Raw genomic sequence first — 22,248 nt, 5'->3', positions numbered from 1 at the left:
TCTAATGCTTTTTAAAGCTGCTCCTACAGAATGCCTTGTACTGTCAAGGATGCCAAATATAAATCTATCATCTGTCATTACACATAAAGGTTTCCCCTGGAATATCTTTCTTTGGAAGAGTGTTGTGATTTTGTGAGAGCCAAATTTTGCTTTTTTTTTTTTTTTCCTATCAAAATTTTTATCTAAATTGTGGTAAGGAAAACAAGGAACCATGGCTGATGAATAACAATAATCAAGTAAGAACAGCAGTAACTTTGAATTTAAATCAAGTAATTTGAAATAAAGTCATTAAAAGAATTGTGCTGCAAACAAAATCTATCACTATTCATTATTCATTTATTTTACATTATCATTCATTTATTAAGACATTTCATGGCTTAAGGGATTCCTTGTGGTAATTTGAGCAAAAAAACCCCACAAAAATAACAGTCTACATCCTTGTTATTAATGCATTGCATAAAATCTGTAGATAATTAATGCTATATTAAATGTGATTCGGAATTTTGTTGGGTAATTCCACTTCATCAAAATGGAAACATCTTACCAGAAGACACACATTTTTATGAATCTTTCTGTATGTAAATATTCTTCCTAAATAATGTAGAATAATATTCCTGCTCAAAGCCAGCGAGAAAAGAAAAACTTCACAACTTATGATAACCTGAGTAATCTGCCTAATTCAGTCCAAAGACTGAATCCAACAAATTTGAAGTGAATGTTATGATCATAAATCAAAATAAGATGACCCAGATTTAATTTTGTTATTCACTGAAGAAAAAAAACTTGCAACTTCAATTTTCAAACAAAATAATGCTTGTTTGCTACCAATTTGGGCTTTTTTAAGAACATTTGATATTTGTTCTCAAAGTTACAGTGAATTTGGAAGAGTTTGCTTGTGATACTTGGATTGTAAGTTTAAAAGGAATGCAGTGCATGTTTCATAGTTAATTGGACAATTGTGGATGGACTAGGAAGTGATGATCCTTTACTGCTTGGGTAAAAAGTGACAGATTCTTTGAAGGAGAAATGCTCTCTTCTTTGAATTGAATTAGTTTTACTGGTTTTCTGTGGGTATGGTAAAGGGAGAACGGTTGGACTAGATGAACTTGTAGGTCCTTTCCAACTTTGTGATTCTATGTTTCTATGATTGGAGAATTCGGACTGGGTTCCTGCTTATCTAACTGAAGCTACGAAGGATATGAGGTATAGCATAAATATGGCATGCATTCCTATGTTACCAAAAGAGCTCCCATAAACTAACTGGCTAAGAACAGTAAACTAATGTAATGATAAGTATTTCCTACACATTAAAAAAAATAAATTATATATATATGTGTGTGCGTGTGTGTATATATATGTGTGTGTGTGTGTGTGTATATATATATATATATATACACATATATATACACATGTATATGTATATGTATATAATATTTATATATTATGTGTGTGTTGTATTTAGATAATATTATATATATTATATAAAATTATAAATATAAATATAAAATTATATATATATATATATATGTGTGTGTAAAATTTATACATATAAAATAGCAAGATAAATATTTTCTAGACATACAAAATAATTTGACACTGTAGTATTTAATAATTAACTATACCAAACTCCTTTTACAAAAATCCAGCATCTGGAAGACATCAGAATTACTATCATAAGATTCTCAAAAGTATACCTGATGTGTAATCTTTTTAGAATCAATTAATATATCGAAAGCAAGTATCTTTATCATGATTACTTTAGCATGAAAACAAGAAAGATACTGATTAGCACATTAGCATCATGAAGCTATATAAATGGTTTCAAAAAACTTATGCAGTGGATCCAGATTTTGTCAGATTCTTGTATTTTAGACTGTTCCGTACAGAGTTACACTTTTGGAGGTACAGAAAAGTAAACCACACAGCTGAAGAGTTGAATAATTCATTTAGTCTGCTACATGAAAACAATGACATTAATCAAGTCATTTGGAAAACCTTTCTAAATGTTAACATTACATCTACATCACAGAGATGCATAAATCTTTGGGAGCTGTTGAAGATTATGTGTGTGCAACTAAGGATCCAATTTTACCACAGTCCCCATTGTTCATTTTCTTACTGTTTCAGTTCTTTTTCATGATTGGTCATCAGATAAATTATACCTTCACTCAGAGAACTGCAGCCCTGAAGTGAGGTGATACTAAAATGAGAGTCTGGGATGTCATCAATCATTATATCTTGTAAACTAGTCTTAAAAAGTGAAGAATAATGTGCAGAAATGCTGGAAATATTAAAGAGAAATACAGAAAAATTAGATCATGGGACTTCCCTGGCCACTACATTTATTCTGCTAGTTTTAAATTCATTGAATTGTGATATATATTGTCATGGAAGTTTTGTATCAGTTACTTTTTACTGGTTAAGAATATTCATATAATTTCATCTGAAAGCTCACAACCTATTCAATTTTTATTTTTTTTAGTATTATTCTTTAATAGTTTCATGTGAATTCTTTACCCTACATAAGTAATCATACTATCATTTAGAGATTCTTTTAACCAGAAGTTTGTTAAGCAAAGCTTGTCTACACTTTCTTTTCACTAGTCACTAGACTACTGTGTCTTTGAAAATAAGATCAAATTTATCATATTTGGACACAACACAGGTAAGGTTTTTATCAAACCCTTTTAGACTGGCAACGTACATCTTTATTGACACTGAAACATAGAGCCTGAAACACACTAGAAAAATATTTGCTTTTAATGACAACATCATGGAAACTATGAGAATTTTTATCCTGACATCGAAGTACTACACTGAAGTCCTACTGCTTTCCACTGGCTTCCAAAGAATGAGCTTACTCCTGACTGTTTTGTTGCCAATGCAAGACCTTTCATTTCATAATGGAGAATTTCAATACATTAATATTACTGAAGTCCTCAGTGCCATTATATCATTTTAATATAATCTTCTTCTATATAGACTGCATCTCTCGCTGTGCATCAGAAGCAAATCTATATTGGATGTTAAGAGCATTGATGAAAATTTTTGACAAACCAAGATGAAAGAATTCTAAATTAACTGAATTAATACTCTAAAATATGCGGATCTCACAAATATCTGCATCACTGACTCTGCTGCTTATACAAGACAGAGTTACATAGGTTTTGAAGGAGCATGCAAATAAAATTGCAGCATGGTGCACACACACACACACAAAAATGATGCAAATTTCCCTACATGGAAAAAAAGTTTTAAAATGTTAACTGAATTAAAACAAAATCAGCTTAAATTGGATACATAATTTCAGAAAATTGCCAACTCAATGGACTTAGCTATTTGCATATTTGAATTAATGTATCTAGGTATCCACACATATATCAAGCAATACTTCAAAATTTTGACTCCATTAAAGTTCAATTTTTTTTTAAACCAAGGCAAAGTTTACAACACAGCAGATTCTCCTGATGGCACTATAAAGGCACAGGGAAAATAAAGATGGGGTGATTGGTGGCAAACAACATGGCTTCACTAAGGGCAAGTCATGCCTGATGAACTTCATGGCCTTTTATGATGGAGTTACAGCATCAGTGTATCAGTGGATAAAGGAAGAGCAACTGATGTCATCTACTTGGACTTGCACAAAACATTTGATAATGTCCCACATAATATCCTGGTCATCAAATTGGAGAAAAAATGATTTGATGGATGGGCCATTTGCTACATAAGGAATTGGCTGGATGGTTGCACTCAGAGTGTTGCGATCAACAAATAGCTTGATGTCCAAATGACTGGTGACAAGTGGAGTTTCTCAGGGATTGGTACTGGAACTGGTACTAAATAACAATTTTGGAAGCAACATAGAAAGGGGATCAAGTGCACCCTCAGCAAGTTTGCAGATAACACCAAGCTGGGTGGTGCAAATGACAGACTGGAGGGAAAGGATGACATCCAGAGGAACCTGGACAGGCTTGAGAGGTGGGCCTATGCCAACCTCATGAAGTTCAACAGATACAAGTGTAAGGTCCTATATCTCTGTCAGGGCAATCCCAAGCAGCCCTGAGGAGGATCTGGGGGTGTTGGCTGATGAAAGACTCAACATGAGCTGACAATGTGTGCTTGCAGCCCAGAAAGCCAACCGTACTGTTGGTTACATCAAGAAAATAGTGGTTAGCAGGTCAAGAGAAGTGATCCTGCCCCTCTGTTCTGCTCTTGAGAGATCCCACCTGGAGTACTTTGTCCAGTTCTGGGGTCCCCAACACAAGAAGGAGATGGAGATGGTGGAGAAGGTCCAGAGGAGGGCCGTGAAAGTGGTCAGGGGACTAAATTACCTCTCCTATGAGGAGGGGCTGAAAGAGCTAGGGCTCTTCAACCTTTACCAGAGATGGTTCTGGGGGGTTCTATATCAGCCCTCCAGTACCTGAAGGGACTCTACAGGAAAGCTGGGGAGGGATCTTCTCCAAGGTCTTACCATAGCTTTCTCTAACTTGTTTGATGTGACTAGCATCCTTGCTGATGAAGACCGAGGCAAGGAAGTAATTGAGCTCATCTTTCCTCATATTTCTCCATATCCCTTGTGACCAGGTCTCCACTTTCCTTCTGGAGAGGACTCATATCCTCCCTGACCTTTTTATCACTGATATACCTTTAGAATTTCCTTCTATACTAAGATAAAACAGTATTTAAAAAAAAAAAAAAAAAAAAAAAGCAATATATTTACTCCTCACTTTAATCAATTTATAACAGTTGAAGGCTGTGGGAAAGATGAGAACCAAACATGATTCACTGGAAGTAAGTTATTTAAAGTCTTTCAGTATTCTCTCAGCTAAATTCTACAGGCAAGCTACAGGCAACCCAGGAACTTATAAGGTGTCATAAAAACCTGCAGACTGCTCAAAATTATAAGAGGAGTTGGGAACTAAAATTCAAACGACAGTCTTACAATAAGTACACAGTTTGCACCTAGTAAGGGAAAACATATATAAAATTATACTTCTAGTCTGTGCTCCCTAAAATTCTATATTTTCCATTATTTCTATAAAGGAAAATTGGTCATTATAGAAACACTCTTTGTTGCTTTACTATATATAAAAAATGTGGCAGTGCACTAAAGGCCTATATCAAATGCAACCTAATAAGGGTAGTGAAAAACAGGAACAGGATTTCCTGAGAAGTGTTGATAGCCCCATCTCTGAAGACATTTAAGGTCAGGTTGAATCAGGCCCTTAGCAACCTGATTTGGCTGCAGATGTCCACATTTATTGCTAAGGAGTTGGATTAGATGACCTCTTATGGTTCCTTCAAACTAAAACGATTCTTTGATTTTATTATTCTAATGTTCTTGTATTCCTCAGAAGGCATCATATATATACCACTGTCAGGGAACCAGGTATTTGTTCAGTTTGAAGCCCTTTCTGTATATTTAGTGTGATTTTCTGTACATTCAGATGTCATATCACATTTAGATCTAGTATTAGTGCTCATCTGTAACGTTTCACATCAACCTTCATGACCTACAAAATAATTAACAAAAGAAAAAGAAGACAAACACCATCTGTTTCTCATTATTGGTGAGGTAAAGAGTTTCTGAAATAGATTTCCAAGAGGTCAGAAGGTATCTTACATGGAATGCAATTGTGTATGAACAATTTAAAAAAAAAAAAAAAAAGTTTAAATTCGCATCAGAAGTTGAGTTTAGACAATAATAAGCCTCATAAAAGCAAGAAACATTTCATAAAATAAGTAAGCATTTAGTCCGGATAGTTCTTAAAAAATAAAAAGACAGGGTCTAAACTCACAAAACAGAGAATTTAGTGGTTATATTATTTGCTAGAAATGTGGCACCCAAGAATATCAACTATTTCTTGTTCTGGAACTGTAATTATGGACTGAGTGATTTTTTTTTTTTAGTTGTTTTTTAGTTTTAAATTTCCTACAACTCCTAATATTCCACACTCTCTTAATATTTTATTTTTCTTCTTATGTGACAGGAAAGAGAAGAAGTTCTGTCTTCCCTGTTATTTTATCATGCGTAATTACCATACACCTTCATTTCTCTCTTAAAATATATAATTCTGTCCACTTGTTCTTCAAATATGATTATTTTTAAGTAGTCCTTTCAGCTTTGATTATTCAATCCATTCTTCAGTGTTCATTTTCAGATTACTTTAACAACTTTGCATTGCATCACTGAAGTTAGGACCATAATCACAGAATCACAGAATTATCAAGGTTGGAAAAGACCTAGAAGATCATCTAGTTCAACCATTACCAATACTTCCAGGCTAAATCATATTCCTCAACACCACATCCAAACGTTTCTTGAACACTCCCATGGTCGGTGACTCCACCACCTCCCTGGGCAGTGCATTCCAATGCCTGACTACCCTTTCCGAGAAGTAATACTTCCTAATGTCCAGCCTGAATCTCCCCTGGCACAGCTTAAAACCATTCCCTCTAGTTCTATCACTGATTACACGAGAGAAGAGGCCAACCCCCAGCTCACTACAACCTCCCTTCAGGAAGTTATAGGGATATATATATATATATATATATTATAGGGATATAACACACACACATATATATGTTCTAATGACATTCGTTTTCTGTATTCAAAGGAAAGACACAGGCAGTCCACAGGAAAAGTTGGAACATTACAGTATATAAATGAGTGTCTGGAGTTGAATTAGTTTATTCTTTTCATATTGCAACTAGAGTGATGGGCATCTCCATAATTTAGTTGTCTCAGTGATGCTCTTATTAAATGAAAAGAATGTGGATGGAATCACAGATATTTAATGAAGTACTATATTATTTAGAATAAGATAATTCTAAATAAGATTCTTATTTAGAATAAGGCAGCTCTTTCAAGCTGTAAAGTCATTTTCTATTCTTTTCCATAATCAGATCTCTCCATTTTCAGTAAAATAATCTGTATTAACACTGGCTTTCACTGTATCTTAGTCCCTTCAAAGCTCCTCACAATTTTATCTCCCTGACTGGTTTCTTTCTAACATGCTGTTACTTGTATAATTTTAAACGTAATAAATTGGCAGTTATTGCAATTTAAATTTAAATACCTTTGAAATTAAAGCATCTTCAAACCATTTTTTAAATGGATATAGGTTAAATATATTGATGATTTTTTGATCATCAATTGCAATCAAGAAAACGATATCACCTGAAAACTTGTTTTCAGATGCAATATTCCTGAAAGCTAAAATTTCTTCAGTTTCATAGTTTAGTGGAAATGATTAGTGTGTTCAGTTAAACCTGTGAGACTATGATCTCATTTGAGATCGAATACAACATTGCTTTAGTTTGCAAACTAAATTATATAATGATCAGTAAACTCTGATCTTGGCAATGTAACAAATGCAACAAGAACAAAGACACTTCTAAAAGTTGTTCTTCCTTACAGCTACGAGTAACTTCCCATATATCAAACACAAAGCTTAATATAGTTTTGGTCATCTTTCTCCCTTTTTGTGGTCTCTATAAGTTGTATTGCTTTAGGAAACCGAATACAGTTACTACCACCAGTCATATTAAAGGTGTAGGGAATACACAATTAGCAAAAAGATCTCTTTAGTTGTTGGAGTGTCAGGTGTTTTTATAGTACTTTTATAAAAGTACAATATTTTTTCTTTTTTTCCTTTCTTTGTTTGTTTGTTTACTGTGTCTTGAGAAAGGTTTTGAAATGCAACTGTAGCACACATAAGTGAGGCTTGTATTTTTACTTCTGACTGACTTCTGAAATAATGTACTTAGAGCAGCGCAAAAGGTAGATCCTGCTTGACCTACCCAACTTCATTCTATGACAAGGCGACCCACTTAGTGGACGATGGTAAGGCTATGAATGTGGTCTGCCTGTACTTCAGTAAAGCCTTTGACCTTGTCCCCCACAACATCCTCATGGATGAGCTGGCTGCCCATGCTTTAGATGGGCGTACACTCTACTGGGTGAAACACTGGCTGGTTGGCTGGGCCCAAATTGTTGTGGTCAGTGGAGTTAAATCCAGAAAGTGGCTAATCATAGGCTCCTCCAGAGCTTGGTACTGGGGTTGCTTATATTTAACATTTTTACTAATGATCTTGATGAGGGCATTGAGTGCACCCCTCATTAATTTTGCAGATGACACCAAGTTGGGAGGTAGTGTTGATCTGTCAGAGGGGAGAAAGGCACTAATGAGGGACCTGGATAGGCTGGATCTATAGGACAAGGCAAACTGTATGAGTTTCAATAGGTCCAAGTGTCAGGTCCTGAATTTTGGATACAACAACCCCAGGCAACCCTACAGGCTTGGGAGGAGTGGCTGGAAAGCTGCCTGATGGAAAGGGACCTTAGTGTGCTGATGGACAGTTGGCTGAATATGAGCTAACACTGGTGGCCAAGAAGGCCAATGGCATCCTGACTTGTTTCAGGAATGGTGTGGTGAGCAGGACTAGGGAAGTCATCCTGCCCCTGTACTCAGCACTGGTGAGGCCTAACCTTCAGTACTGTGTTCAGTTATGAACACATCCATATAATAAGGACATTGAGGTACTGGAGCAGGTCCAAAGAAGAGCAACAAGTAGCTTGTGAAGTATTTAGAGAGTATGCCCTGTCTCCAACAATCAGTATATTCTGAAATAAATATTCTGGTTTCATTTAAAATGAATTCTAATGTGAAGAAAACACACAATGGAGTGAGAAATGACTGTGGAATTTCCCCCTGTAAGATCCCAGGAAATACGACCAACGGTATGCTGCTCTGCTGCTATGGAAAAAGAGAACATTACATCTTCCTTAAAGATAGTGGGGCTGTAAGCCTGCTCTCCTTTTGCATCTCCGCAAACAATGAGTAACTACAAGGTATAAACTATAAATACTTCCTGCCCAAAATATGGATGCGCAAATGATCACATTGTCATCATTTAATGATGAACAAATGAAAAATACTATGATATATGTAAGAGTTCGTAAAAAAAAATTTTGGTACTTTTCATGAAGACAATGTTAGTTTTCTACACAGTACCTTGAATAGTGGTATATTTTAAGATTGTAATGAAAACAATACTGGTAACACAGTGGTGTTTTAGTTATTACGCAAAGTCAAGTCCTCTGTTCTCCATGCTGCTTCACCAGCATTAGGCTGGAAGCATATAATAAGCTGGGAGTGGACACAGCTAAGATATATGAACCAATCTGACCATATGAGGTAGTGCTCAGCAATGAAAGCTGGGGGGAAAAAGGAGGAGAGAGGAACAATGGAATGTATGGTATTTGTCTTCCTGAGTAACCACTATGCCTGATAGAATTGTAGAATCGTTGAATTGTTAAAGCTGAAAAAAAACTCAAAACTCTCAACCCATCATCACTATGCCCACTCAACCTCGTCCCTAAGTGCCACATCTGTAGAATCATAGATGATGGATGAAGCCCTCTGTTACAATCAGGGAGTCCATTTATTCAGTCCTTCCACTTTTCACCTATAATGCTTATTTCTGAATCTAGAACCCAGGAGGAAAAATACAGCATTTCTTAAAGAAAGTATACAGATCCCTGAATTGGCAATGTGTTCTTTCAATACATGCCACTAATTTCACATATATGTAGACACACTCCCTTGTGACAGAATTATTAGCAAACAATTTCTGTCTGGACTTCTACTGGCATTTTATGAAATCTGCACACACTGCTATAAGACATACTTGTCTGTCATTCACTCTCTTTTTTATTTGTGGACTGACTTCCAGTACAGAGTATTTTCCAAGTGGGGATACGTAGTTGTTTAATAAGCATTCTGACATCAAAGTGAGACAGACATGGGGAATATCACTAACAAGACAAAAGAGTAGGAAATTGCTTTCCAGCTGTTGTAGCAGCTGACTCAGAAATGTTCCATATTTCCCTTTTTGAGTTATCATCTATCACCATACACAACAGTTTAAAACCCCATTACCTTGTGTATTAATAGGCACAAGAATTGTGATATTTCCAACTAGCTAGGGAGTTCTATGGGTATAGCCTATGATTAACCAGGAAGAGCAAAGGGCCATTTCACAACCTTTGGACATTTCCTTGGAATCATTCCAAATAAATTAACAAAAATATGCACATGTGACATCTTAATAACTACTTCCAGTAAGCTCTGGGCTGCTATTTCTCGTATTAATTGTATTGATTTGTATCCTGTAAGTTCCCTAATAAATGATGAAAGAGGATATAATGTTAACTGATATTTCCCCTACCTTTTCTCCTCAAGGAAAAAAAGATGTTCCAAAGGGTAACAACATATCATGCTGGAGACATGCAAATTGAAAAACAGACAGTATTCCATCGGATGTTGACCTCTACACTACTATCTCCTGTGAATGTCATTTCAGGAGAGCCAGCAAATTGCATGTGCCACTGCAGATAGTAAGATCAAAGACTTTCTCATGACTCCTCCAAATGATCCAGTAGTCTGGATATTCAGAATTACCAGAATGAACTGAGAGCTGAACCAAGTGAGGAGCTTCTACATTCTTCCAAGAACATGTATAGATATCGTATAGATATCTTTTGCACTGCAGAATTCATGTGTTGTAGAAATGCAGTACTGTAGCCTTGTAGAACATCATGGCAAAAAAAAAAAAAAAAAAAGTCATATTTGCTTAATACCCTAAGTAACAAAAGAGTACATATAGTCTCAATCAAAAACTCCGGAAAGCATCTTTTCATATGTATGTATGATCTGATAAATAACAGCTCTATTTAATGATCCTAAGATTTAGTACCATGTTCATGTTAGCAGCTCGTTTGAGAAAATGCTAGAAAAGTCTAGATACAATAAAATATTTATCGTCCACAGCTATATATATACAGGAAGAAAAGTAGGATTGAAAGTCCATCATCCAAGTCATGAATGCTCTGATAAATATACAATCCGTTAGAAATAAAGTCTGAACTTCAGTAATCCATTCTAATCATTATCTGCCTCACTGATGTTCAAAGCTCAGGCCACATCAATGGGAAAGCAAAAACAGCAATAAAAATAGAGTGATAGTAAATGCCATCTGCATCTTTATGAAATTAGAGCCCTGAAAGGCTCAACATTTCACTCACAACCAATTACAATGATGCAAAACCATTTCAGGAATATCTAAATACTGGTCAGCCTTTGCTTAGAATATCTGCAAGGGAGAACAAGGCCTCTAGTATGTTCTCCCCCATTCAGTATCTTGATTGACTGCATACAGTTAAGACCAGGAATAGAAGACTGAATTTATTTCCAAAAGGTAGACAGTACCATTGGGCACAGCCCTAAGCAAAGGTTGGTGTTTAATCTTCATTATGGCAGCAGGAGTCACAGGAGGCACTGTGTCCCAGAGACACACCCCAGGGGAGGAAAACATATACATAATTTCCTCATTGCTTCAAAGGGATAATAATTTACTATTCCATCAACGATGTTGGCCATCGTCTTGTGGAACGTATGAATTATAGTTTAGACTGTTTCTCCTTCATGTTTTCTTCCTGCCACTATACTTTAAGATGGTTGTGGATGATAAGTAGTCTGCAGAATAAAAGGAAAGAGTGTCTGTGAGGGTCTTTCTTTCTCAGCTCCTTTTGTAATTGCCTAACCCATATAAGTCAGTGATGAACCAATTTCTTCTGTGAGAAACTCCGGCCTCCACAAGATCTAGCACTTCCTCCTTTACCCTCAGTTCAACATTTATGTATAAATTAGATTTATAGATTTTACAAAACAAAACAAAACAACAACAACAAAAAAAAAACAAACAGAAAGCAGTATTTATTAGTGAAAAAAGGGTGAGCAAATAAGGTCTGGTGGGGTGAGCAAAGGTGGGAAGAAAACCATACTTATTTTTCTTGTTTTAATTATTTCATACAAAGAAGCTTAAAAGCAAGACTTGCTAAGACTTGTTAAGATTTCCCCCCACTTTAGCCAATCAGAACATCTATAAATTTGCTTTCTCAACAGTGTTTTCTTTGCTTGTAAGTGTGGTCTCTACTTTCAGGTAACCAACACATATGAATTCTCCTGAGGGAAGAATGTGATGAAAAAAAATTTCTTTTACCAAAAAGGTGGTATCTGTGCTTCACATTAATTTTTATTAAGCTGTAATTACTTGGTATTTTTTTCTTCACAATAGTTCATATACACTGCTATCTTAAGTATAAGATTAAATTTTTAAAAGTGGCTTCTGTAGCTTGCTTCTGGCACTGCTGAAGCAGTGGAATTCAACATCTGCCACTAGTTTTAGACTGTCTAACTCTTCTGAACTGTCTTGTGTACTAATTCCTATCTCAGTATTTAACCAAACTTGCAGAATCTTTTCTTCAAAAAAATTAGGACCAAATAAAGTAGATGTCAAGATCCTCATTGCTTCCAGAGCTTCAGTCCTATATCAGATTATATTTAAGGAATATAAATTCTGAATAGTTTCCAAAATTCCAAAATGCTTATCCTGTCTTGGTGTGTAGCTCCTTTTATGAAATAAGATGCTGTTTCATCATTATAATTGTATTCAAGACTTCAGAGCTTTCTTGCTTCTTTTACTGCTCGTATTTGTTCTTTTTTGTTAGCTTACACAGTCTTTTGAATCTTGGAAAGAATTATGATGAGCTTAATAGCAAAGAGCATGGAATTTGAAGTACAGTATGGCAGGACATGTTAAAGTTCTAACCTAACAGTATATGGAAAAAGACAATGTCTGATATTAAACTTCAATCTCATTTTTGTATGGATTTGATCTGGGACAGAGTTAGTCTTTTTCATTGTAGCTTGTATGATGCTATGTTTTCTATTTGTGATGAACAGTGTTGGTAATAAGCTGATAATTCAATTCTTGCTGAAAGGCATAACCAGCATCATGGCCTTCTCTGTTTCTTGTGTTACTCCACCAGTAAGTAGGCTGGGCTGGAAGTGCACAAGTAGCTAGGAGGTTAGGAGGAGATACAGCCAGGACAGCTGACTCCAGGTGACTGAAGAGATATTCCATACCACATCATGCTCAGCAGTAAAAGCTGGAGGAAAAAGAAGTTGTGGTAAGGGGTGTATTTGGATGTGAGCCTTCCAAAGTAGCCAGCCCTGCTTCCCTGGAAATGGCTAAATATCTGCCTGCAAATAGGAAGTAGTGAATAGTTTCCTAATTTTGCTTTGCTTACACGCACAGCATTTGCTCTGTTTATTAAACTGTCTTTAATCCACAAGTATTCTCACTTTCACCTTTCTGAAGGGCAGGGGTGGAGTGTGTGTGAGCAAGGGGCTGTGCGGAGCACAGCTGCCTACCAGACTTAAAGCACAATAGCCTTTTTTGGTAGCAAACATGGAGATCAAAGGGTTCAAAACTGATTGGACTACGCTAATCTGAATTTGTAGCTGTTAGAGATGTTTAGCAATAAGCTGGCAAGCTCCTTTACTTATCATAGGGTTTTCTTGCCTTACTGTATATTACTGCTTTTTAGTAGTTGCTTTTTGTTTTACCATTTACTTTATACCTTATCATTCTACCTTGCCTGCAAAAAATTTGTTAACAGCAATAGCAAAATACTTGGGCTGGAAGCTGGTCAAGGCACTGCTACTGATTCTCTTTTGCAATACTGGAGAAGGTGAAACTCCAGTGTGAACTGAGTTGGAGAGACTGCAATTTGTGGATAAGTCCAAGCAGGAGGAGATATGCCATGAAATATCTTTGGCCACAGTTAAACCTATACCACAACAGGTATGCCTTTGAAGAGTTTGTGACTGATGGAAAAGGCCATGCCAGAGCAGATATACCTTTGTACAGACTTCTGTCTGTTGAAAAGTTCATCCAGCAGCCAGCACAAGCAAAGGAAATGTTAAATTCTATGGCCTGCTCCAAAGGATGTACTGTAACAGGAACTGCTCAAACTGACAGTGAACAAGCCTTACAAGAAGGTACCATAATGGTTATCTACATAACAGCCAAAATAAGTCATGCACTAAATGCAGTCAATGAACATGCAGATATTTTTATGGACTTTTGACAGGGGTGGTCCATAGATTAAAATAATGGTCTTTTTATATAAAATGACATTCAGTCATGAGCTGGTGTGTGACTTCTGCATACAGTAAATGATATGCGAAAAGGTTTGGAGATCATATGGTTTCTGTCTGGAATAGAATCAATTTTCTTCATAGTATTTTGTATAGTGGTATATTTTAAGACTGCTATGAAAACATTACTGATAACACAGCAGTGTTTTAGTTATTACACAAAGTCAAGTCCTCTGTGCTCCATGCTGCTTCACCGGCATTTGGCTGGGAGCATACAATAAGTTTGGAGTGGATGCTCAGCAATTAAAGCTGAGGGGAAAAAAGAGGAGAGAGGAACAACGGAATGCATGATATTTGTCTTCCCAAGTAACCGCTATGCCTGACAGAATTGCAGAGTTGTTGAATCATTAAAGTCAGAAAAAACCTCTCAAAACTCTCAACCCATCATCACCATGCTCACTCAACTATGTCCCTAAGTGCCACATATATAGAATTGTAGATGATGGACGAAGCCCTGCTTTCCTGGAAATGGATAGACATTTGCCTGTTAATATGAAGTATTGTGCAAATTCTTTATTTTACTTTACTTGTACACTTGTACCTATGGCCTTGAAGTTTTGCGCAGTGCAGAAGCATCTGCCTGACACTTAAATTAATAAAGGCACTGTGACAGGATACTGGGTGACCAGAGGCAAGGATTGAAAATACAGTGTACCTTAGGTAAAGCAGCTAAAATGATTTGGATCAGTGGGCCAAGGTAAACCATATGAGTTTAAATAGAGCCATGTGTCGGGTCCTGCATTTTGTCCACAACAACCCCACAGGCTTGGAAAGCTGCATGACAGAAAGGGACCTTGGTGTACTAATGGATGGCCAGCTGAGTATGAGCCAGTAGTGTGCCTAGGTGGTGAAGAAGGCCAGTGGCATCCTGGCTTGTATCAGGAATGGGGTGGTGAGCAGGACTAGGGAAGTAATCCTGCCCCTGTACTCAGCACTGGTGAGGTCTCACCTTGAGTACTGTGTTCAGTTTTGGGCAACTCAGTATAGAAAGGACATTGAGGTGCTGGAGCAGGTCCAGAGAAGGGCAACAAGGCTTGTGAAAGCCCTGGAGAATGTGCCCTGTGAGGAGTGACTGAAGGAATGAGGGCTGTTTAGTCTGGGGAAGAGGAGGCTGAGGGGAGACCTCATTGCTTTCTTCAAATACCTGAAAGGTGCTTACAGCAATAGTGGGGTTGATCTCACTGGTGACAGGTGACAGGACAGGGGGAAATGGCCTCAAGTTGTGCCAGGGTAAGTTTAGGTTGGATGTTAGGAAATACTTCTTTACACAAAAGGTTTTTAAGCACTGGAATAGCACCACAGGGAGCTGGTTGAGTCACCATCTCTCTGAATGTGTTTAAAAACTGTTTGGATGACTTAGCTATGGGCTGTTAGAGTTAGGACAGTATAGTTAGGTTGCGGTTGACCTTGACAATCTTGAGGGTCTTTTCCAACCTGAGCAATTCTATAATTCCATATCTGCTGGGGGAAAAAAAAAAAAAAAAAAAAAAAAAAAGATTTAAAAGGATAATTGGATTTACCTTTTCTAAAAACAACACTACAGTAATCCTTAAGAAGTAAATGCCTTTGAAGTTCAATTTCAAGTTTCAAAGCAGACATTACACACTACTAGGGAAAACTAAACTGTTAGGTGACCTAATGACAGCAGAACTGTAAGACATCTAACAATCCCACAAGATAAAAAGCATTTAAAAAAAAAGCCACTATTGTTCTCAGTTTGCATGAAGTAAACACAAAAAAAGGTATGTAAACACAAAGAAAGGATTTCCCGCAAGTTAGGTGGAGTATTCAAAGCTTGTAATTGAATCAAATTGAGCCAAAATAGCAAGATTGCTAGGATCTCTTAAAACGTAGCACAAGGGGATGTGTCTGCATCCATATGTGCACGTGAGTGAGATGGTATTTCCTACCTCTTTGTTGCTGCAGATGATATAACTGTGTTTGCACAACATCAGTTTCCTGTTACTGATATTTAGGTATTTTCTGTTTTAGAATCAGAGAATATCCCAAGTTAAAAGGGATCCGTATAGATCGTTGAGTACAATTCCTGGCTCCACACAGGACCATCCAAAAATCAGACCACATGACTGAGAGCATCGTCCATATATTTTTTGACCTCCAGCAAGGTCAATGCTATGAGCATTTCCTCAAGGAGCTTTTTGCAGTACCCAGTTTCTCTCTCAGGGAAGGACCTTCTCCAGATATCCAGCCTGAACTTCCTGTCACTGCTTTGTGCCGTTCCCTTGGGTTCTATCACTGGTCAGTGAGTGAGGAGATTGGTGGCTGCCCCCACATTCCTCCCTATGACGAAGATGCAAGTCACCATGTGGTCTCCTCTGGCATGATCAAAACAAGGGACTTCAACTGCTCATGATACATCTTCCCCTTTGTAAGTACTGAACACTGAAATAGATTTGGTTTTATTATCTGAATCTATTAATGTACTACTGATTGGCTTACTGGACATCACTAATGTATACTCATGATATTAGAATGTAGGAAAATATCCATTTAATATTTTAATCAAAACATATCTGAGCCTCAAGACCATAACCTGTAACTATTTATACAACTAGCACAGTAAAACTTGAGAAAGATCATAGAAGACCAACAGAAGCTAGTCTGTGAAGACTTATCTGTGATTAAAGTTACTTCATGAGAAAATTTTGAAGTTACTTTTAAGTCAGTTAAAAACACTTGCTAAAGTGGATCTAATTTTTGTATGGTAAGAGACCTTTTCCTATATGGAAATGAGAATGTTATTATTCTGAATCTAAAACACAGCACCATACCAAGAAGAAACTAAAGTATATCAGAGATAAAACCAGGGTATAATTTAAAATATTCTAAATCTTAGATTTCAAATTCACTTAACAGACCACATGACTGAGAGCAGTGTCCAGATACTTTCTGACCTCCAACAAGGTCAATCCTGTGACCACTTCCTTGAGAATATTGTCTCAGTGCCCAGTCTAGAGACTATAGAGAAACTAAATATTTTAACTCTGACATACTACTCTGTTGCAGCACTGAGAAAGCATCAGACTCACAAAGAAAAGTCATAGTTTACCATTTTTATTTTAAGTAAAATTATAATCATTTCTGTGGTGAAAAAAAAAAAAAAGAAGAAGAAAAAGAGGAATTTTCATTACCCCTAAAAGATTGCAAGTCATTGACCACTGACCAGTCAATCCTATTCTCTTTAGGAGTTGGTATCTCCAAACTGCCTCAGCTGTTCCTTCGCTGACAAAGTGATCAACCTTATTGCAATTGAGGTAAAAGTTCCTTCATTCTTTTTCACTAAATCTTTAACTTTTGTTAGGCAAGTTAGTTTTGCTTGTATAATATCTGCTGCATCTGAATTTAAACTGATATGCACAACCCTGGAAGTCAACACTGATCTGTGAACTATTTAAAATGAATTCTCTTTGCCCAAGAAACAATTGAAATCAGATAGGAAAGATTATGTTTGCAAAGACAAGAGGAACAAGACAGTAGTTTTGGTGTAAAAATCATTGGAATTTCCTGTCCCAACCAAAAGAACATCCAAAGATCTTGACAATGAAGGAGAAAGTATATCAATGTTATTTTTCATAACCATTTGACAGCACCTGGCTGTATCTTTATGTGGCAGCACTTGGGCAGTGGGTTGTAAAGGATAAAATATGCCCACATATGGCATGAAGTACTGATTCCTTCCATCTATTGACAAATGCTATAACAGGATGCAGGAGACTATATGGGAAATGCTGATCCTGTAAAGTAGGCTTCACTGCCTCCCAGTCACTCATAGATGTTTATTTGTCAGCCATGCAACAAAAAGCCTTGGTATGTGAATGTCTCTTCTTCATATCAAATAAGATTACAGGAAAACTCTGAAAAACTTTGTAGAGATTTTTGTTGCTGAAGTCTTACTATTACATTTCTACACATTAGGGCCATTTAGAAACACAGAATGACATAAGTAAACAATATTTTTATAACACAAAAGTACTCAGAACTGACATGGGATGATTTTTTAAAGGGAAAAGAAAAAGAAGAAAGATGAACTTGCCAAGTTACTAGGAAGTGAATACTCTTATAGCATTCCTGCACTAAGGCTGGATTTTTAATTCACATTTTAAATAATAGTGTTTCACATACAACCAGTTCATGGAATACAAGGTATTCTGTCTTTTCTGGGACAGTATATTAGTTCACATGCTCCATAATGAGTACAATGTAAAATTCTTAGAAAAGAAAGTTCAGATGGGATCAGCTTTAAAATTATGAATTATAAGATGTTGCTCATTCCGTTCATTTTGATCATAAAGTACTAGGGAGTATTCATACTGTGGTAGTAAAAATTATTATCTAAGACTCTGCTGTGTGTTCTTTAGTATCCAGTTTCAAAGCAAATTCAGTATGGTGTCCAATCACTCATTTATCCCCTTTTGCAGCAAGGTACTCATAGCTGTTGTAAATACCAGTTAAGAAATGAGGAAACAGTATCTTCTAGTTTGTCCAAGATCTCTGTGCTGTTGTTCTATCAACCTTTCCCGCAGTACTTAATTCTGTGAATGTCCTCTCTTATATTCCAGCAACTGAAATTTATTTTACAGTTGTGAATCTTTATTTTCTTTTCAATTCCGTTACAACGCGATAGCCCATTTTTCTTGTCTTTCAGGACAAACAGGATCAAAACTATGCTTCAGTTCATCTCCCTCAGATGTACTGTACACCTCCTCTGACATAAAGATTTGCAAAGAGATCCCTCCTTGTGCCTTTGTACAGTTACCATGACCACCCTTCAAGAAGAAAAAAATGGATTCTATCGTGTTTGTACATGCCTTAGCTGTAGCTCATTCTATTGCTGGTGTTGTTCTCTCCTGTGCCTGTACTGTGGCTTAGGGTCAATCTGCAAGTATCTATTCATGCTTTCCTTTTGATGTCACACAAAATTTTGGTTGGCTGTGTAAAGGTAGAAATCCTAGGATGATCCCTGTACAGGCAGGTTGTACAGGGTGGGGGGGCCTGTATATGGACAGGGTGGGGGGACCTGGCTTGAATTCCATAGAAATTAAAGAAGGGAGGAACCCTTACTTCAGAGGTGGAAGTGGGGAGTGGTTTACCAGGAATAGGCAGGGCTTGGGAGGAGTTTGGTAGAATTGGGGAAAGGCTTTCACTTATCAGTTGCACATTGCAAAGGAAGAAACTCCTGGAATTCCAGACCTCAGACCTTCAGATAAGAAGCTGGACCAATCATTACAAAGAAAAACTTATTCAAACAGACTTGACTATACACTGCGCATGTCCAAGAAGAAGTGAAAAACAAGAAATCATTCAAGGAATTAGCATAGGACAACCCACTGTCTAGAGTGAGTTAGCACTACTTGCTTAGCGGAGAAATGAGTGTGAATTTTGTGTGGTATAAATATGATTGCTTGAAGGACACTAGTTGTGCAATTGGAGTGGCACAAGCCTCACCTTCCCTCCCCCCCCATTGCTCTGGTGTATACACCTTAAGTAAACTACCTTACATTCTGACTCTTGTGAGTCTGAGTGCTGTTCCACAGGTCAAGGCTTAGAAAGTGGCATGGGTTTTTTACCTCTACAGATTCCAATATTAAGAACAGTTATTAAGTGAAAGCTCTTTCACAAGCTTTTCTACCATCTTTAAAATGTAAGGACTTTGTGTTACTTATTATGATGATGCCACAGAAGGAAGTGACCAGACTACTCTTTCTGTCAGGACCATTGTCTCTCTGAATCTGATCACATTCTCTTTCTCAATTTTTTCTGTTGCAAAACAATGCACTTGCAATTGAAAAGGACTCTCGAATCCTCTGTGGCTGCCGATAAAACCTAGATTCATTATGGTATTCTCTGAATGTCTGGCTGGTAGCAGCTCTCTATTTTACCCTACCTTGCTTCTGTGTAACACTCTGTGGTGCATGCTGGCAAAAGTGGACTGATTTTAACAAAAAGAAAGTGTGGTTTACTCCAAACCTTTCTGTGAAGCACAGAACTTTTGTAGTACCTGTTCCATCTGCCTGGCCAATAGCACTGTTTAGCATATTAAAAGAACTCTTGTAGCACGTTCCATACCTTGAGGACCTCTTGTTAACATACAGACAGATTTCATCTGAATGCCTAAATGTTCTTACCTAGAATATGTAATTTTTGACATGTTCTCAGGTTGAGATAAACTGAGGTTTATTTCTGCTAACATTCTGATGCCACTGCAGCTGCCATCAAACTTTTAGAGAGCCTTAATACTTCATATTTATATTTATTATATTAATTTATTTGTTTTACTACTTAATAATTTGGTGTTTCTCTTACTTTATGTAGTGATTGAGTCTTCCATTTCATGAGCCAAGTGATTAAGAATAATTACAATGCTTTAGTCATTAATCAGCATTTGCACAGCACCTACCATCTTCAATCCAGAGATCCAGAGGTGAAGTAAAAAGAAGAAAATCCAGCTTGACATGGAAATCAGCTGAAATATATATATATATTTAAAAAAAGAACTGAAAAGGACAGATGCACTGCTGCTAGCATTGATGCATATGTGAAGTACAGCAAATGGGAAACATCATCTCTTTCCTCACAAAATTCCTTATTCTACACCTGAAGCATTGCATAAACTTGACCTATGATTTAGTATTAAACACTGTGGAGTCTAGATGAAACATGTAAGAAAAATCTGTCCATTCACAAGTAAAGGCAGCTTTTCCAGGGCCTGTCTGCAAAATGTCACTTTCTGAAACCAGGAGACTGGGTCAAGATGCCCCAAGAGGCACCGACAAAAAACTCTCTCTGTCCCAGGTAGATAGAAAGAACTACATCAGGTACTTGTAATCATCAACTGCCACCATGTATGATATGCCATTGGGTACATGCATCTCAGCTAAAAAGAACAGTGCAGAGAAAAGTTCTGCCTTCACTAAACTTAACACAGATTTTGGATCCTAAACCTTCTTATCTGAATTTGAATGGGCTGTGGTCACAAAGACAAAGGCCAATTATACAATCTCCAACCAAGCAAATTAGATTCATTTTGAATGGCTTATTTGATTGCTGGGTTTATTTTAAAATAGCATTTGAATTAGTTTCCATAATTTACAATCATCCAAGCTGAAGTTTTTTATATACTGTTAATACTTAAAATGAAGCTCTAAACCCTAACCAGAATATTCCTAGACCACATTCTACATGGACAAGAAGCTTATAGAACATGGAGAGTTAACTTTCTCCTTAAACGTTCAACTCAGTTAGTTATTGCAGCAAGTCTTTCAGACTTACATCTATATCCCCCCAGGACATGAATCTAGAATTCCCATGGTTCTCATTCTATGGCTGAAAGCTTGGATAAAATAGTGACCACGGGAAAATTTTACTCATTTCGCTGATTCAAAACAGCCTGAATAGAACCTGCCATAAATCTCCCCTCCTACAAACTCCTCTTGCTTCTCTCAAAAAGAAATACCAGTGATAAAAATTATTAAATAGATTGGGAACTGTTCTTATTAGCATCCAATTAGGTTTGGCTTCATCACCACAGATACAGATCTTGTCTTTCTAAACCCTCCTTCACTTCCTAGATCTTAGTGTTCACATGCAATCATGGCCTCAAAAACCATCTCCCAGGCAGATAGATCAGTGAAAGTCTCCAGGTGTTCCATGTAGTGGACTCAGAAAATATAAGCTGAGGCTTTAGAAACATCTGAATTTGGTTAACCTCTTTGCTGCAGGATTTAGGGCTTTTGACTAAAATGATGTTATATGGAGTACTGTCTATATTTTTCATATACTCTCAAGATATGTCTTTGTACATTTGATTTTACCTTTAGTAAGAAGTAGAACTCCCTCTATCTGTCCCACTGATGCCTTCTGAAAAAGATAAGACACATTCAGTGTGCCCCAAATTGGCATATGCAAATATGTAATAGCAAAAATATTTTCAGTATTGTCAATAGAATATTCATCTCAGAGTCAAGAGAAGATCATAAGATAGCACAGTCCATACTGTGATAATCCTTCAGCTTAAGTGCTGTGAGTTGGATGTTTGTAAAGGGGAGAGTGCGGGGGGGAAAATTACTTATATCTAAGATTTAAGAAGTCCATCTAGGTAGTTGTTGAGATAAAACAATACTGTGTGTCATCTCTATGTTGGTGGGGCAATTAGCAAGCT

The 22,248-nt window shown here is 36.8% G+C and overlaps 1 long non-coding RNA gene across 1 annotated transcript; it reads left to right on the top strand.

The window, feature by feature from the left end:
* Window positions 1-16,286: 16,286 nt before the first annotated feature.
* On the top strand, window positions 16,287-18,887 carry LOC107309782 (uncharacterized). The gene is made up of 3 exons (XR_014943518.1): window positions 16,287-16,458; window positions 17,276-17,344; window positions 18,736-18,887. It is a non-coding gene; the product is annotated as an uncharacterized LOC107309782 (long non-coding RNA).
* The last annotated feature ends 3,361 nt before the right edge of the window (window positions 18,888-22,248 follow it).

Source organism: Coturnix japonica, chromosome 2 (assembly GCF_054131305.1).
Source record: "Coturnix japonica strain WE chromosome 2, WE-NBRP24, whole genome shotgun sequence".
Classification (NCBI taxonomy): Eukaryota; Metazoa; Chordata; class Aves; order Galliformes; family Phasianidae; genus Coturnix; species Coturnix japonica.
The sequence above is the reverse complement of the archived record's forward strand: the minus strand, read 5'-3'. Positions and strand labels throughout refer to the sequence as shown.